Source organism: Bombina bombina, chromosome 9, assembly GCF_027579735.1.
Source record: "Bombina bombina isolate aBomBom1 chromosome 9, aBomBom1.pri, whole genome shotgun sequence".
Taxonomy (NCBI): domain Eukaryota; kingdom Metazoa; phylum Chordata; class Amphibia; order Anura; family Bombinatoridae; genus Bombina; species Bombina bombina.
The window spans coordinates 18699373-18713209 of NC_069507.1; the positions used below are offsets into that span (position 1 = coordinate 18699373).

Below are 13837 nucleotides of genomic sequence, written 5' to 3' on the forward strand. Positions count from 1 at the left end.
TACACACATAAACACATATATACATATATAGTATATATACACATATATACATATATATACATATAAAGTATATATACACACATAAACACATATATACATACAGTATATATAGACTTTTAAACTCTTTCCAGTCAAATACCTTGAACTAGGCAATATCATTTTTATTCAATTTTAACATGTTTTGAATAGAAATTCTTGGGATTCCAATGTTCTTCACTTAGAAAAAAATATTATTTTTATTTTTAAATATATATTTATATATATCTGTATATAATATATATATATATATATATATATATATATATATATATATATATATATATATATATATATATATATATCAATCAATATAGCACACAGAGAAAGTCCAGCACTCACTCAAAAGCCCAGGTACCTTGTCAAGGTCTCTTCCAAAAACCTGGGTCCCTAAACAGACACACAATGCTGGCTCACAATAAAACAACTGTGAAAAAAATGGAGGGTGCACAGGCTTATGTAATCTCCCCAAACATATACAAAACGCGGGAGGGGTCAGCACTCTCAGGCCAGACCGGGTACATATCCTATGACCCTGTAACATGCATAGCCCTGGGTGCAAACCAGCACTCTCAGGAAGCTGCAATGTCACCAGAGTCACAGGCAGTTAACCCCAGACAGGCGTGGGTGCAAGGCCCAAACAGGGAAAATTACAAAAAAATAATACATGTGCCAGGGCTGTGCATGTTACAGGGTCATAGGATGTGTACCCGGTCCGGCCTGAGAGTACTGACCCCACCCGTGTTTTGTATATGTATATATCTGTATGTATTCATATGCATATAAATATATATTTTACAAAAAAATATTCAGATATATGGAAATATATATTTAAGCATAAAAAGATAATTTTCTTCTATGTGATGAACATTGGAATGTAAAGTATTTCTAACAAACCATCTGGTTAGTGCAGTGTCAGGTTAGCTTGCGAGTGATAAATAATAGTTATTTTGTAGCACGCCACATAGAATTCTATGGGGAGAGGGAGTTAGCGCGGTTAAAATATCTGAAGTCCAGTTTTACTTCTAATACACTTGTTAAAGGGACATGAAACCCACATTTTTCTTTCATTTTTTCAGATAGAGAATACAATACTAATAAACTTATCAAATTTGCTTCATTCTCATGTTATTCTTTGTTGAAAATATATCTAGATAGGTTACGTGCACATTTCTGTAGCACTACATGACAGGAAACAGTGCTGCCATCTAGTGCTCTTGCTAATGTATAACAGTGTTATATAACTGCTGCCATCTAGTGCTCTTTCTAATATATAACATTGTTATAAAACTGCTGCCATCTAGTGCTCTTGCTAATGTATAACATTGTTATATAACTGCTGCCATCTAGTGCTCTTGCTAATGTATAACATTGTTATAAAACTGCTGCCATCTAGTGTTCCTGCTAATATATAACATTGTTATATAACTGCTGCATCTAGTGCTCTTGCTAATGTATAACATTGTTATAAAACTGCTGCCATCTAGTGCTTTTGCTAATGTATAACATTGTTATATAACTGCTGCCATCTAGTGCTCTTGCTAATGTATAACATTGTTATACAACTGCTGCCATCTAGTGCTCTTGCTAATGTATAACATTGTTATATAACTGCTGCCATCTAGTGCTCTTGCTAATGTATAACATTGTTATACAACTGCTGCCATCTAGTGCTCTTGCTAATGTATAACATTGTTATACAACTGCTGCCATCTAGTGCTCTTGCTAATGTATAACATTGTTATAAAACTGCTGCCATCTAGTGCTCTTGCTAATGTATAACATTGTTATATAACTGCTGCCATCTAGTGCTCTTGCTAATGTATAACATTATTATAAAGCTGCTGCCATCTAGTGCTCTTGCTAATGTATAACATTATTATAAAGCTGTTGCCATCTAGTGCTCTTGCTAATTTATAACATTGTTATAAAACTGCTGCCATCTAGTGCTCTTGCTAATGTATAACATTGTTATAAAACTGCTGCCATCTAGTGCTCTTGCTAATGTATAACATTGTTATAAAACTGCTGCCATCTAGTGCTCTTGCTAATGTATAACATTGTTATAAAACTGCTGCCATCTAGTGCTTTTGCTAATGTATAACATTGTTATATAACTGCTGCCATCTAGTGCTTTTGCTAATGTATAACATTGTTATATAACTGCTGCCATCTAGTGCTTCTGCTAATGTATAACATTGTTATAAAACTGCTGCCATCTAGTGCTCTTGCTAATGTATAACATTGTTATAAAGCTGCTGCCATCTAGTGCTCTTGCTAATGTATAACATTGTTATAAAACTGCTGCAATCTAGTGCTCTTGCTAATGTATAACATTGTTATAAAACTGCTGCCATCTAGTGCTCTTGCTAATGTATAACATTGTTATATAACTGCTGCCATCTAGTGCTCTTGCTAATGTATAACATTGTTATATAACTGCTGCCATCTAGTGCTCTTGCTAATGTATAACATTGTTATATAACTGCTGCCATCTAGTGCTCTTGCTAATGTATAACATTGTTATATAACTGCTGCCATCTAGTGCTCTTGCTAATGTATAACATTGTTATATAACTGCTGCCATCTAGTGCTCTTGCTAATGTATAACATTGTTGCAAAACTCCTGCTGTACAATACTGCAGGCACGTGCACACTCCTGAGCTTATCTTACTGTGTTGGTTAAGCAGACCTGGGGAATGGGTAATAAAGGGATTTATCTATCTTTTTAAACAATAACATTTTCAAGTAGACTTTTCCTATAATGATGCCCATCTAGATCACTAAAGCACAAACATCCTCCCCAGTCTTACCGGTCTCTGTGTTACTCTTTGGGAACCTTGTCTGTCCGTCCTTTAGTAAACAGACGTCTCTCCAGAATGGCATTGCAAATAGGGAGCTTTAATTTAGAGCGCTGTGATATTTGCAGTTAGTCTCCTCCCATAACAGATCATATTTACTGTGTATCACACAAGTAATGGGGCTTTGTGCTATATAAATCACCTGCCATTGGCCGTACAGCAAGATAATGCTCACATAGAACATTAGTACTATAACCCCCTAAGAGCGCAAATATGTATCCGACATGCCGGCGTACTTGTTATTAAACTCTATACAGTACATAGTGCATCAAGGCAGCCCATATGCAAGTTACATGCCTATATGCAAGTTACATGCCCATATCACAGTTACATGTCTATATGCAAGTTATATGCCCATATCACAGTTACATGTCTATATGCAAGTTATATGGCCATATGCCAGTTACATGCCCATATGCCAGTTACATGTCTATATGCATGTTACATATCCAAATGCCAGTTACATGCCCATATGACAGTTACATGTCTATATCCAAGTTACATGCCCATATCACAGTTACATGTCTATATGCAAGTTATATGCCCATATCACAGTTACATGTCTATATGCAAGTTATATGGCCATATGCCAGTTACATGTCTATATGCAAGTTACATATCCATATGCAAGTTACATGTCTATATGCAAGTTACATGCCCATATCACAGTTACATGTCTATATGCAAGTTATATGCCCATATCACAGTTACATGTCTATATGCAAGTTATATGGCCATATGCTAGTTACATGTCCATATGACAGTTACATGCCCATATGCCAGTTACATGTCTATATGCAAGTTACATATCCAAATGCCAGTTACATGCCCATATGCCAGTTACATGTCTGTATGAAAGTTACATGCCCATATCACAGTTACATGTCTATATGCAAGTTATATGGCCATATCACAGTTACATGTCTATATGCAAGTTATATGGCCATATGCCAGTTACATGCCCATATGACAGTTACATGCCCATATGCCAGTTACATGTCTATATGCAAGTTACATATCCATATGCAAGTTACATGTCTATATGCAAGTTACATGCCCATATCACAGTTACATGTCTATATGCAAGTTATATGCCCATATCACAGTTACATGTCTATATGCAAGTTATATGGCCATATCACAGTTACATGTCTATATGCAAGTTATATGGCCATATGCCAGTTACATGCCCATATGCCAGTTACATGTCTATATGCAAGTTACATATCCATATGCAAGTTACATGTCTATATGCAAGTTACATGCCCATATCACAGTTACATGTCTATATGCAAGTTATATGCCCATATCACAGTTACATGTCTATATGCAAGTTATATGGCCATATGCTAGTTACATGTCTATATGACAGTTACATGCCCATATGCCAGTTACATGCCCATATGCCAGTTACATGTCTATATGCAAGTTACATGCCCATATGCCAGTTACATGCCCATATCACAGTTACATGTCTATATGCAAGTTATATGGCCATATGCTAGTTACATGTCCATATGACAGTTACATGCCCATATGCCAGTTACATATCTATATGCAAGTTACATATCCATATGCTAGTTACATGCCCATATGCCAGTTACATGTCTGTATGAAAGTTACATGCCCATATGCCAGTTACATGCCCATATGACCGTTACATATTCGTACGCCAGTTACATGTCTGTATGAAAGTTATATGCCCATGGACCAGTTACATGTATATATGCCAGTTACATGACAATATGCCAATTACATACCCATATGCCAGTTACATGTCTATATGCAAGTTACATGCCCATATACCAGTTACATGTCTATATGCAAGTTACATGCCCAAATGCAAGTTACATGCCCAAATGCAAGTTACATGTCCATATGCAAGTTACATGCCCATATCAGATCTCTAAGGCTCTTTTAATTTTATGGCCACACCAGACCTCAGGTCAACCCCAGCTTAGTTTCCATTTATTGCTTTTAATTTATTTTACTGACCAAACCTTTGAAAATTAGGACTTTGTGATTAAGTACTGGACACATGGCAAACTTAGCCTTGCTAAAGAAACAAACCTTATGGCACCGGTATGAATTTCAATAACCGCAAACAAGATAGAAGAAAGCTGAACCTTTTTTTGGACAATTTGGTTTGAAATCCATTTAATAATGCTGCAAAGATAGCAATTTGTAGCAATAATGTGCTGTGTTAGCACAACGTCTATGTTCCTCTGTCATTAGAAGCCATCACAATACTGCGCTCATTTATTCGTAAAGCGCTGACAATCCGTTACATATCGATTTGAGACTCTTGAAGTCTTTTTTTCTTTCAAACACTTTGGTAATTACCGTGAGCTTTGCAAAAGCAGAGATTCTATTTTAGTTCCGTATCTAGGATCCCTGTCCGACAACGCAAACAAACAGCTCTAGTGGCCTCCTGGTATAAGCAGATGAGTCAGTGACAGGACTATTAATGTACTGATAAGGGAAACACGGCTCAAAGAAGAAGATTAAAGGGAATGTTCTGATCAGAAATACCAGTGATATTACAGCTTATTTAAAGGAGCAAACCTCATCTGACAACAGCATCTTACAGTCATCCACAGGAAAGTAAGCACTGCGCAGGGTCCAAATAAAGTGCAGCATGACAAATACAACTAAACTTTCATAAAAAGGGACATCAAACCCCAAAATGTTATTTAATGAGTCAGATAGAGCAGCAACCTTCTAATTTAATTCTACTATCAAAATGTCTTTCTTCTCTTGGAATTTTGTTAAAAAGCAGGGACATAAGCTTAGGAGTGTACACGTGTCTGGAGCACTATATAGCAGCACTTTTGTAAGAATATTATCCATTAGCAAGAGCAATAGATGGCAGAACAATTACCTGTCATGTAGTGCTACAGATACTACCTAGGTATCTCTATAACACAATATTATACATTAGCAAGATCACTAGATAACAGCACTATTACCTGTCATGTAGTGCTACAGATACTACCTAGGTATCTCTATAACACACAATATTATACATTAGCAAGAGCACTAGATAACAGCACTATTACCTGTAATGTAGTGCTACAGATGTTACCTAGGTAACTCTATAACACACAATATTATACATTAGCAAGAGCACTAGATAACAGCACTATTACCTGTAATGTAGTCCTACAGATACTACCTAGGTATCTCTATAACACAATATTATACATTAGCAAGATCACTAGATAACAGCACTATTACCTGTCATGTAGTGCTACAGATGCTACCTAGGTATCTCTATAACATACAATATTATACATTAGCAAGAGCACTAGATAACAACACTATTACCTGTCATGTAGTGTTACAGATACTACCTAGGTATCTCTATAACATACAATATTATACATTAGCAAGAGCACTAGATAACAGCACTATTACCTGTCATGTAGTGTTACAGATACTACCTAGGTGTCTCTATAACACACAATATTATACATTAGCAAGAGCACTAGAGAGCAGTACTATTACCTGTCATGAAGTGCTACAGATACTACCTAGGTATCTCTATAACACACAATATTATACATTAGCAAGAGCACTAGATAACAGCACTATAACATGTCATGTAGTGCTACCTAGGTATCTCTATAACACACAATATTATACATTAGCAAGAGCACTAGATAACAGCACTATTACCTGACATGTAGTGCTACAGATGGTACCTAGGTATCTCTATAACACACAATATTATACATTAGCAAGAGCACTAGATAACAGCACTATTACCTGTCATGTAGTGCTACAGATACTACCTAGGTATCTCTATAGCACACAATATTATACATTAGCAAGAGCACTAGATGGCAGCACTATTACCTGTCATGTAGTGCTAAAGATACTACCTAGGTATCTCTATAACATAATATTATACATTAGCAAGAGCACTAGATAACAGCACTATTACCTGTCATGTAGTGCTACAGATCCTACCTAGGTATCTCTATAACACACAATATTATACATTAGCAAGAGCACTAGATGGCAGAACAATTACCTGTCATGTAGTGCTTCAGATACTACCTAGGTATCTCTATAACACAATATTATACATTAGCAAGAGCACTAGATAACAGCACTATTACCTGTAATGTAGTCCTACAGATACTACCTAGGTGTGTCTATAACACAATATTATACATTAGCAAGAGCACTAGATAACAGCACTATTACCTGTCATGTAGTGCTACAGATACTACCTAGGTATCTCTATAACACACAATATTATACATTAGCAGGAGCACTAGATAACAGCACTATTACCTGTGATGTAGTGCTACATATACTACCTAGGTATCTCTATAACACACAATATTATACATTAGCAAGAGCACTAGATAACAGCACTATTACCTGTCATGTAGTGCTACAGATACTACCTAGGTATCTCTATAACACAATATTATACATCAGCAAGAGCACTAGATAACAGCACTATTACAGGTCATGTAGTGCTACAGATACCACCTAGGTATCTCTATAACACAATATTATACATTAGCAAGAGCACTAGATTACAGCACTATTACCGGTAATGTAGTGCTACAGATACTACCTAGGTATCTCTATAACACAATATTATACATTAGCAAGAACACTAGATAACAGCACTATTATCTGTCATGTAGTGCACCAGATGCTACCTAGGTATCTCTATAACACACAATATTATACATTTACAAGAGCACAAGATAACAGCACTATTACCTGTCATGTAGTGCTACAGATACTACCTAGGTATCTCTATAACACAATTTTATACATTAGCAAGAACACTAGATAAGAGCACTATTACCTGTCATGTAGTGCTACAGATACTACCTAGGTATCTCAATAACACAATATTATCCATTAGCAAGATCACTAGATAACAGCACTATTACCTGTAATGTAGTGCTACAGATACTACCTAGGTATCTCTATAACACACAATATTATACATAAACAAGAGCACAAGATAACAGCACTATTACCTGTCATGTTGTGCTACAGATACTACCTAGGTATCTCTATAGCACAATATTATACATTAGCAAGAGCACTAGATAACAGCACTATTACCTGTCATGTAGTGCTACAGATACTACCTAGGTATCTCTATAACACACAATATTATACATTAGCAAGAGCACTAGATAACAGCACTATTACCTGTCATGTAGTGCTACAGATACTACGTAGGTATCTCTATAACACAATATTATACATTAGCAAGAACACTAGATAACAGCACTATTACCTGTCATGTAGTGCTACAGATGCTACCTAGGTATCTCTATAACACACAATATTATACATTAGCAAGAGCACTAGAGAGCAGTACTATTACCTGTCATGAAGTGCTACAGATACTACCTAGGTATCTCTATAACACACAATATTATACATTAGCAAGAGCACTAGATAACAGCACTATTACCTGTCATGTAGTGCTACAGATACTACCTAGGTATCTCTATAACACACAATATTATGCATTAGCAAGAGCACTAGATAACAGCACTATTACCTGTAATGTAGTGCTACAGATACTACCTAGGTATCTCTATAACACACAATATTATACATTAACAAGAGCACAAGATAACAGCACTATTACCTGTCATGTAGTGCTACAGATACTACCTAGGTATCTCTATAACACAATATTATACATTAGCAAGAGCACTAGATAACAGCACTATTACCTGTATTGTAGTGCTACAGATACTACCTAGGTATCTCTATAGCACAATATTATACATTAGCAAGAGCACTAGATAACAGCACTATTACCTGTCATGTAGTGCTACAGATACTACCTAGGTATCTCTATAACACACAATATTATACATTAGCAAGAGCACTAGATAACAGCACTATTACCTGTCATGTAGTGCTACAGATACTACGTAGGTATCTCTATAACACAATATTATACATTAGCAAGAACACTAGATAACAGCACTATTACCTGTCATGTAGTGCTACAGATGCTACCTAGGTATCTCTATAACACACAATATTATACATTAGCAAGAGCACTAGAGAGCAGTACTATTACCTGTCATGAAGTGCTACAGATACTACCTAGGTATCTCTATAACACACAATATTATACATTAGCAAGAGCACTAGATAACAGCACTATTACCTGTCATGTAGTGCTACAGATACTACCTAGGTATCTCTATAACACACAATATTATGCATTAGCAAGAGCACTAGATAACAGCACTATTACCTGTAATGTAGTGCTACAGATACTACCTAGGTATCTCTATAACACACAATATTATACATTAACAAGAGCACAAGATAACAGCACTATTACCTGTCATGTAGTGCTACAGATACTACCTAGGTATCTCTATAACACAATATTATACATTAGCAAGAGCACTAGATAACAGCACTATTACCTGTATTGTAGTGCTACAGATACTACCTAGGTATCTCTATAACACAATATTATACATTAGCAAGAGCACTAGATAACAGCACTATTACCTGACATGTAGTGCTACAGATACTACCTAGGTATCTCTATAAGACACAATATTATACATTAGCAAGGGCACTAGATAACAGCACTATTACCTGTCATGTAGTGCTACAGATACTACCTAGGTATCTCTATAACACACAATATTATACATTAGCAAGAGCACTAGATAACAGCACTATTACCTGTCATGTAGTGCTACAGATACTACCTAGGTATCTCTATAACACAATGTTATACATTAGCAAGAACACTAGATAACAGCACTATTACCTGTCATGTAGTGCACCAGATGCTACCTAGGTACCTCTATAACACACAATATTATACATTTACAAGAGCAGAAGATAACAGCACTATTACCTGTCATGTAGTGCTACAGATACTACCTAGGTATCTCTATAACACAATATTATACATTAGCAAGAACACTAGATAAGAGCACTATTACCTGTCATGTAGTGCTACAGATACTACCTAGGTATCTCAATAACACAATATTATCCATTAGCAAGATCACTAGATAACAGCACTATTACCTGTAATGTAGTGCTACAGATACTACCTAGGTATCTCTATAACACACAATATTATACATAAACAAGAGCACAAGATAACAGCACTATTACCTGCCATGTAGTGCTACAGATACTACCTAGGTATCTCTATAGCACAATATTATACATTAGCAAGAGCACTAGATAACAGCACTATTACCTGTCATGTAGTGCTACAGATACTACCTAGGTATCTCTATAGCACAATATTATATATTAGCAAGAGCACTAGATAACAGCACTATTACCTGTCATGTAGTGCTACAGATACTACCTAGGTATCTCTATAACACACAATATTATACATTAGCAAGAGCACTAGATAACAGCACTATTACCTGTCATGTAGTGCTACAGATACTACGTAGGTATCTCTATAACACAATATTATACATTAGCAAGAACACTAGATAACAGCACTATTACCTGTCATGTAGTGCTACAGATACTACCTAGGTATCTCTATAACACACAATATTATACATTAGCAAGAGCACTAGAGAGCAGTACTATTACCTGTCATGAAGTGCTACAGATACTACCTAGGTATCTCTATAACACACAATATTATACATTAGCAAGAGCACTAGATAACAGCACTATTACCTGTCATGTAGTGCTACAGATACTACCTAGGTATCTCTATAACACACAATATTATGCATTAGCAAGAGCACTAGATAACAGCACTATTACCTGTAATGTAGTGCTACAGATACTACCTAGGTATCTCTATAACACACAATATTATACATTAACAAGAGCACAAGATAACAGCACTATTACCTGTCATGTAGTGCTACAGATACTACCTAGGTATCTCTATAACACAATATTATACATTAGCAAGAGCACTAGATAACAGCACTATTACCTGTCATGTAGTGCTACAGATACTACCTAGGTATCTCTATAACACACAATATTATACATTAGCAAGAGCACTAGATAACAGCACTATTACCTGTCATGTAGTGCTACAGATACTACCTAGGTATCTCTATAACACAATATTATACATTAGCAAGATCACTAGATAACAGCACTATTACCTGTCATGTAGTGCTACAGATACTACCTAGGTATCTCTATAACACAATATTATACATTAGCAAGAGCACTAGATAACAGCACTATTAACTGTAATGTAGTGCTACAGATACTACCTAGGTATCTCTATAACACAATATTATACATTAGCAAGATCACTAGATAACAGCACTATTACCTGTAATGTAGTGCTACAGATACTACCTAGGTATCTTTATAACACAATATTATACATTAGCAAGATCACTAGATAACAGCACTATTACCTGTAATGTAGTGCTACAGATACTACCTAGGTATCACTATAACACACAATATTATACATTAGCAAGAGCACTAGATAACAGCACTATTACCTGTCATGTAGTGCTACTGATACTACCTAGGTATCTCTATAACACAATATTATACATTAGCAAGAGCACTAGATAACAGCACTATTAACTGTAATGTAGTGCTACAGATACTACCTAGGTATCTCTATAACACAATATTATACATTAGTAAGATCACTAGATAACAGCACTATTACCTGTCATGTAGTGCTACAGATACCACCTAGGTATCTCTATAACACAATATTATACATTAGCAAGAGCACTAGATAACAGCACTATTGCCTGTCATGTAGTGCTACAGATACTACCTAGGTATCTCTATAACACAATATTATACATTAGCAAGAGCACTAGATAACAGCACTATTACCTGTAATGTAGTGCTACAGATACTACCTAGGTATCTCTATAATACACAATATAATACATTAGGAAGAGCACTAGATAACAGTACTATTACCTGTCATGTAGTGCTACAGATACTACCTAGGTATCTGTTACGGTTGCCTCCAGGCTGGCTGGAAGTTGGACCGTAGAAAAGGATGCTCCTAGCGCTAACCAAAGGAGCAGCAGCACCGTAGACACTATAATTACTGCGTAGCCACCATCAGTAATGCAGACTCTATGAACCACCACTGCTGGGCTGGTATCTCGCCGTCTGCTCTGCGCCCTGGACCTACGACCAGGCTCTAGTAGGTGAACTTCTTCCTTCTGTAGCAGTCCCTGTAGCTAAGGGAGTATGAAAAACATAGCAATCCCTGTAGTGATTATAGCTGAAGCTGTCCCCTACAAACTAGGCTGACCATATTGCCGCTTTAAGAAGGAACACATATGAAAAATACATATGTCAGGGTTCTTATACAAAAAAATGTATTTAAACAGCCCTGAAAACAGCCCTGACATATGTATTTTTCATATGTATCCCTTTTTAAAGCGGCAATATGGTCACCCTATTACAAACATGAGTCAAAGCTGCAAGTTAGAGGGTCAAAATAGGTCTGATGTGCTGGAACACACAGCCTGCTTTTTATTGAGGTTACATGCAAAAAAGACACTCTCAGGGGGAGGCATAAAATCCCCAATCACACATTTGATACATTTAGATAGAGAGGCAACGCCCTTTGACAGGCCACAACAGCACATAACATTACACACAAGAAAACAATGCAGTCCACCTTATCACTACTAGCAGTCTGATTAGACAATGGGAATGTTTATCCCTAAACTTAATTAGAGCTGATCCCAGCAAACTTGTATTTAGAATTGAACAAAATTAACTCTTAATGTCACACAATGAAAACCAATGCCTTTGCAATAGTGCTCCCCCTCTGTGGAACACTCTGCCTGTGTGGCACTTGGTTCAGCAAGCCCTATCCACTGAACCAAGTGGGAGAAAGCCAGGGACAAGTCATTTCACAGGTCTGGGGACATAGTCTTAAAGGGGCATTGTTCACCAAAGTCACAATATGTCCCCAGACGGTTCTTAAAGGGCCATACACACCCAAAAAAAGTTTATTGGTTTTCAGGGGCACAATCTTCCAGGGGCCATAGTCATGAGGAAGGAGGCTGGCAAATAGGCTTCTCCACGATCCATGGAAGCAGGGCAATTTTTCATTTAAAGGGCCAGTTACAAATAGCAGTTTGTAACAGTATCTCTATAACAATATTATACATTAGCAAGAGCACTAGATAACAGCACTATTACCTGTCATGTAGTGCTACAGATACTACCTAGGTATCTCTATAACACACAATATTATACATTAGCAAGAGCACTAGAGAGCAGTACTATTACCTGTCATGAAGTGCTACAGATACTACCTAGGTATCTCTATAACACACAATATTATACATTAGCAAGAGCACTAGATAACAGCACTATTACCTGTCATGTAGTGCTACAGATACTACCTAGGTATCTCTATAACAATATTATACATTAGCAAGAGCACTAGATAACAGCACTATTACCTGTCATGTAGTGCTACAGATACTACCTAGGTATCTCTATAATACACAATATTATACATTAGCAAGAGCACTAGAGAGCAGTACTATTACCTGTCATGAAGTGCTACAGATACTACCTAGGTATCTCTGTAACACACAATATTATACATTAGCAAGAGCACTAGATAACAGCACTATTACCTGTCATGTAGTGCTACAGATACTACCTAGGTATCTCTATAACACACAATATTATGCATTAGCAAGAGCACTAGATAACAGCACTATTACCTGTAATGTAGTGCTACAGATACTACCTAGGTATCTCTATAACACACAATATTATACATTAACAAGAGCACAAGATAACAACACTATTACCTGTCATGTAGTGCTACAGATACTACCTAGGTATCTCTATAACACAATATTATACATTAGCAAGAGCACTAGATAACAGCACTATTACCTGTCATGTAGTGCTACAGATACTACCTAGGTATCTCTATAACACAATAGTGT

The 13837-nt window shown here is 36.3% G+C and overlaps 1 protein-coding gene across 1 annotated transcript in view; it reads right to left on the bottom strand.

Moving 5' to 3' along the window:
• Positions 1-13837, bottom strand: part of NPFFR1 (neuropeptide FF receptor 1) — a 182709-nt gene that overhangs the window by 8519 nt on the left and 160353 nt on the right. The window lies entirely within an intron of this gene.